We start from the raw sequence: 6,855 nt of genomic DNA, 5'->3' as shown, positions 1-6,855 counted from the left end.
CTACATCTGGAAAAAAAAAAAAAAAAGTTAAAAAAAATTTAAAAAGCAAAAAGTATTTGAAATACTTTTCAAACAAAAAGTCAGAAAAATTGTAATTCTCCATTTATTCAGTCCCATTTGTAATTAACTTCTGTTGATCTCGATCTTCTGTTTTACGAAGCTATAAATTTCTCTCCATTAGAGTTCTCTAAATTCTTACACTCAGTTCAGTGGTATGGTCTTAACTTATTAGAGGCATGTAGTCTAGAGATTCATCAGTCTTTTCCTGAATCTCCTTGAACATGAAGCACTTTTGCAAAAGCATCAAGGTAAAACAATATCTGTAAGTGACAAAAATGACAAAAAGACTTAGAAATGGTAATCAGAAAAGATCTGATTACAACTGGGTTATTTCTGTGATGCTCAGCACATCAGGATAACTCAGATTGTAGAACATAGAATTATCTATTATATAATATACCCAGACATATTAGATTTCTAGGACTTTAATACAATTTCTAGAACACTTATTCTAATTATATTTATGGATATATAATCTAAGAAGGTTTAGCATCACTTATTTGACAGTGATTCCCATGTAATTTAACATACCAAATAAACATAATTAACATCTTTCTTTTATGAGGAGAACAAAGCTTTGAAATCTTCCAGGGCGGGGTGCCTGGGTGGCTCAGTCGGTTAAGCATCTGCCTTCAGCTCAGATCATAATCACAGGGTCCTGGGATCAAGACCGGTGCAGGCTCCCTGCTCAGTAGAAACCTGCTTCTCACTCTATCAAATAAATAAAATCTTCCAGAGACCCTCTGGGAAATTTCAAACTCGGAAAGACTTCATTTTAGAATTAAGACTTTTTATTAAACAGGATCACAGATCATTATAAAACAATACTTAGTTATCCATTTAACTAAAGTGGCAAAGACTTCACAGGCAAATACAGATACTTAGTTTTTCTTTTTTTTTTTTTTTTTTTTTTTTTAAAGATTTATTTATTTATTTATTTGACAGAGAGAAATCACAAGTAAGCAGAGAGGCAGGCAGAGAGAGAGGAGGAAGCAGGCTCCCCGCTGAGCAGAAAGCCCAATGTGGGGCTCGAACCCAGGACCTGGGATCATGACCTGAGCCGAAGGCAGCGGCCCAACCCACTGAGCCACCCAGGCGCCCCAATACTTAGTTTTTCTAAGTAATCAAAGACTTGAAGATAAAACAGACTTTTTCTAGATTGATTACATTCAAGTGAAACCTTTGTTTATAATTAAAAGCAGAATAATCATCTAAGAAAATGTTGGTCTTTTAATAGAAAAAAATGAATTTTTAAAATTTTGTACTAGCTTTTTACATTAAAATTCAAATAAATCATTTTAATCTTATCCAGCATGACCATACGTTAAAATTCATTTCAAAGATTTGTTGTTCACAAATGTTTTAAGACTTTTTCACATATAGATTTTTTGTTTTTTCCTCTTTATATGGTCTCAGTTCAAGATATCTTTATCAAAAACACATGTCCTGGGGCACCTGGGTGGCTTAGTGGGTTAAGCCTCTGCCTTCAGCTCAGGTCATGATCTCAGGGTCCTGGGATTGAGCCCCGCATCGGGCTCTCTGCTCGGCAGGGAGCCTGCTTCCTCCTCTCTCTGCCTGCCTCTCTGCCTACTTGTGATCTCTGTCTGTCAAATAAATAAATAAAATCTTAAAAAAAAAACCAACAACAACATAAGAGACAAAGAAGTACATTATATAATTGTAACCATTTCAACAAGAAGGTATAACAATTTTAGGAGTGCCTGGATGGCTCAGTCAGTTAGGTGGCTGACTCTTGAGATTTTGGCTCTAGTCATGATCTCAGGGTCCTGGGATCAAGCCCCACAGCAGGCTCTGTGTTCGGTGGGGAGTCTGCTTGAGGATTCTCTCTTTGCCTCCCCCGCATCCTCTCTAAAACAAATAAAATCTTCCCCAAAGGGGGAGTGGGGTAATAACCATTGTAAATATTTATGTATGCAACATGGAAGCACCCAAATACATAGAGCAGCTAATAACAAACACCAAGGAAGAAATCAATAGTAATGTAAAAATACTGTGGGTTTTAACACACACTTACATCAATGGACAGATCACCTAGACAGAAAATCAACAAGGGAACAGTTGCTTTGAATGACACATTTCCCGATGGATTAAACAAATATATGCAGAACATTCCACAACAACAGAGCAAAATCCACATGCTTTCTAAGTGAACACGGAAAATTCTCCAGAATAGATCACAGTAAGTCACAAAACAAATCTCAAGAAATTTGAAAAGATTGAAATCACAACATTCATCTTTTCTAACCACAATGCTATGAAACTAGAAAGCAGCCATGAGAAAAAATCTAGAAAAAGCACAAATACATGGAGATTAAATAACATGCTACTAAACAATAGATGGGTCAATAAAGAAATCAAATAAATAAAAAACATAGGTGCCTGGGTGACTCAGTCAGTTAACTGTCTGCCTTCGGCTCAGGTCATGATCCCAGGGTCCTGTGATCAAGCCCGGATTTGGGCTACCTCCTCAGCGGGGAGTCTGCTTTTCCCTCTGCCCCTCCCTACCACTCATGTTCTCTCTCCCTTGCAAAAATAAATAAAATCTTTTTAAAAATCTTAAAAAAAAAAGAAAAGAAAAGAAAAGAAAGAAAAAGACGTGAAAACAAATGAACATGAAGACACAATGGTCCAAAATTTTTGGGATGCATTAAAAGGTATTCTAAGAGGGGAGTTCATAGCAATAAAGGCCTACCTCAAGAAAAAAGAAAAACTCAAACAACCCAACTGTATACCTAAAGAAGCTAGAAAAAGAGGAAAAAACAAAGCCTAAAACTAGCAGAAGGAAGGAAATAATAGGGATTGAAATAGAAATAAATGAAATAGAGATTTAAGAAACAATACAACAGATCGATGAATCCAAAAGCTAGTTCTTTGAAAAGATCAACAAAATTGATAAACCTTTACCAACACTCATAAAAAAGAGAGAGAGAGGACTCAAAATGAAAAAGGGAAAAAAAAAAACACCTCAGAAATACAAAAGTATATAAGAGAATGTTATGGAAAATAATATGCTAATAAATTGGACATCCTAGAAGAAACAAATTCCTAGAAACACATAACCTCCCTAAACTGAATGAGGAAGAAATAGAGCATTTGAACAGACTGATTACTAGCAATGAAATCAAATCAGTAATCCAAAAATTCCCAATAAACAAAATTCCAGGATGAGGTAGCTTCGCAGGTGAATCCTACCAAACACCAAATTCTACCAAACATTTAAAGAAGATAATCAAACTCTTCCAGAATATAGAAGAGGAAGGGAAAGCTCCCAAATTCAAAACCAGATAAAGACACTACAAAAAAAGAAAACTACAGGCTAATATCTCTGATGAACATATATGGAAAATCCTCAACAAAATATTAGCAAACCAAATCCAACAATACATTTAAAAAATAAAATCATTCACCTGATCAAGTGAAATTTATTCCTGGGCTGCAAGGTAGTTCAGTATTTGCAAATTGAACAATGTGGTACATCATGTTAAGAAGAGGAAGGATAAATGATATTGATCATTTTAATAAATGCAGAGAATGCATTTGACAAGGCACAACATCCATCCATTAAAAAAAAAAAAACTCTTAACAAAGGTTTTGAGTGAAAATACCTCAAAATAATAAGGCCTATTTATGAAAAACTCACAGCAAACATCATTCTCAATGGTGAAACACTGAGAGCTTTTCCTCTAAGATCAGGATCAAGAAAAGAATGTCCACTTTCATCATTTTTATTTAACATAGTCCTGCAAATCCTAACCACAGCAATCAGACAAGAGGAAGGTATAAAAGGCATCAAATTAGTAAGGAAGAAGTAAAACTTTCATATTTGCAAATGACATGGTATTATATATAGAAAACCCTAAAGACTCCAAAAAACTACTAGAACTGATAAATCAATAAGTTTGCAGGGTGCAAAATCAATGTGCAGAAATCTGTTGCATTTCTACATGCCAATCATAAATGAGCAGAAGAAATTAAGAAAATAATTCCGTTTACAATTGCACCAGTACACACACACACACATTCATACACACACATACATACATACCTACCTAGGAATAAACTTAAACAAAAGGGTAAAAGACCTGTACTGTAAAAACTGTAAGACACTGATGAAAGAAATTAAAGATAACACAAACAAATGGAAAGATCTTCCATGCTCATGTTCTGAAAGAATATTACTAATATGTCCATACTACCCAAAACAATCTACAGATTTGATCTAATCCTTATGAAAATGCCAACTGCATTTTTCATAGAACTAGAACAAATAATCCTAAAATTTGTATGGAACCACAAAAGACCCCAAGTAGCTAAAACTGTCTTAAAAAAGAAAAAACTGGAAATTCAGAATTCTAGAATTCAAGTTATATTACAAAGCTGTAGTGATTAAAACACTCTGGTACTGGCATAAAAATAGACACATAGACCAATAGAACAGAATAGAAAACCCAGAAATAAAGCCAAAATTATATGGTCAATTAATCTTTGATAAAAGAGGCAAGAATATGCAAGGGGAAAAAGACAGCCTCTTCAACAAATGATGCTGGGAAAACTGGACAGCTATATGCAAAAGAATGAAATTGGACCACTTTCTTACAGCATACACAAAAATAAACTCACGATGGATTAAGGACCTACATGTGAGACCTGAAATCATAAAAATCCTAGAAGAGAGCACAGGCAGTAATATCTCTGTCATCAGCCATAACAGTGTCTTTCTAGAGAGGTCTCATGAGGTGAGGGAAACAAAAGCAAAAATAAACTACTGGGACTACCTCAAAATAAAAAGTTTCTGCACAGCAAAAGAAACGATCAACAAATCTAGAAGACAGCCTACTGAATGGGAGAAGATTTTTGCAAATGACATATCTGATAAAGGCTTAGTATCCAAAATATATAAAGAACTATACAACTCAACACCAAAAAAACAAACAATGCAATGAAAAAATGGGCAGAAGCCATAAACAGACACTTCTCTAAAGAAAACCTACAGATGGCAAACCAATACATAAACAGATGCTCAATATCACTCACCACTAGGGAAATGCAAATCAGAACTACAGTGAGATCTCACCTCACACCTGTCAGAATGGCTAAAATAAACAATAGGTTTTGGCAAGGATGTGGAGAAAAAGGATTGGAATATTAGTCATAAAAAAGAATGAAATCTGGCCATTTACAACAACATAGAGGGAGCTAGAGTATAATGCCAAGGGAAATAAGTCAAATGCCATATAATTTCACTCATATGTGGAATTTAAGAAATAAAACAAGCAAAGTGAAAAAAGGAGAGACAAATCAAGAAACAGACTTAACTATAGAGAACAAAGAGATGGTACTGGAAGGGAGGTGAGGGGGCCTGGGTTAAGCAGGTGATGGGGATTAAGGAGGGCACTTGTAGATGAGCACTGGGTGATATAAGGAAGTGCTGAATCAGTATACCATACTCCTGAAACTCACACTGTATGTTAGCTGGAATTAAAATAAAATCTTAAAGAATTAAAAGAATTTTAAGTTTTAAAAGCATTTAAAATTTTAAGAATTTAAAAAAACAAAAACTTAAGAGAAAGAAATTTGTAATTTTTGTCCCAAGAGTTTTGGGTATTTGTTATGTATTTTTTTTCCCCCAAAGTACAGGTTAGTTTTAGTCCTATATCATGGTCTTCTATAATATCTAGAAACATTTGAAAGGAATAGGCAAGCTTTGGGGATTGATAAAGACAGGTAGGCTTTGAATGGTTTCTAGAGTAACATTTCTGGTTTGTAAGGCTTTGAAAGACAAAGTCATTCTTTCTGTTTTCTCCAAAGAACTGGATTACATCCTGAAAATCAATGGACTGACCCACTTTTCTAATTTAGTTTGCTACTTTATGTCTGGGAAATTTTTAACTAAAATTGGAATCAAAAGATTTATGCGTTTGTAAAGTCTACATAAAGCATTTAAACAAAAGCCGTCTTTCTGAGTATAAAATTCAGTCTCAGCTTGGATCAGCCCCTGAATATTGGCCTTTAGCTGATTAATGTAGGAGGGCCAAGGAGAAATTTTGGTCATCCATTTCCTTTGTGAGGGAGGGGTTGTGAATGCTTAGTAATCTAATTTCTCTCTAAATTTGGTAGGATATTCTTAAAGTGGAGGTAAGGGGCCTTATAATTTTAAAGATCTGTTGCTGTTCAGGGGACAGGTTTTTTGTTTTGTTTTGTTTTTTGTTTTGTTTTTTTTTTCAGTGAGGGGTATAGGATACATCTGCAAAAAACATTGCATAAAAAATGTCTGAAGCTGACAGAGCCTGATTACAGAGCCCTGAAATATAGGAAAAAGTGTAAAGAACAGCCTCTCCTAAATTTTCTTCCTGGCTTTTAAGGATTTACAGGAGTAACCTGTGTATTGGAGGCCTATAGATTAGGCCAGATTGCTCTGTGTAGGATACGAACACAAGTTAAAACAGTCGGTTGGGAGCCAGATTTTGAGAAGAATTTATTTTGGATATGGATGTTAATTTTTGTCTTAAGTCTAATTTCTGTTTTTCCATCTTGTCAAGAAAGTCCCCAAGGCTAGCCATTATACTACTAATAAAACTGGTAAGCAAGGAGTTAACCAGGCAAAGATCTGCTTGTTCTTGGAATGCCGTCTGCCCCCATGTTCCTATAAGACAATATGCTTGCCTGATGCCATGACAACTATTAATTTAGTTGTTTCTGCAGGAACTCAAGTTTTCATCACAAAGCCAGCCAGAGCCAGTCAGGACTACTGACCTCCTCTTTGAGCACAACAAA

The sequence above is a fragment of the Lutra lutra genome, chromosome 1, assembly GCF_902655055.1.
Source record: "Lutra lutra chromosome 1, mLutLut1.2, whole genome shotgun sequence".
In the NCBI taxonomy this organism is placed as follows: domain Eukaryota; kingdom Metazoa; phylum Chordata; class Mammalia; order Carnivora; family Mustelidae; genus Lutra; species Lutra lutra.
Note: the sequence above shows the minus strand (reverse complement) of the source record.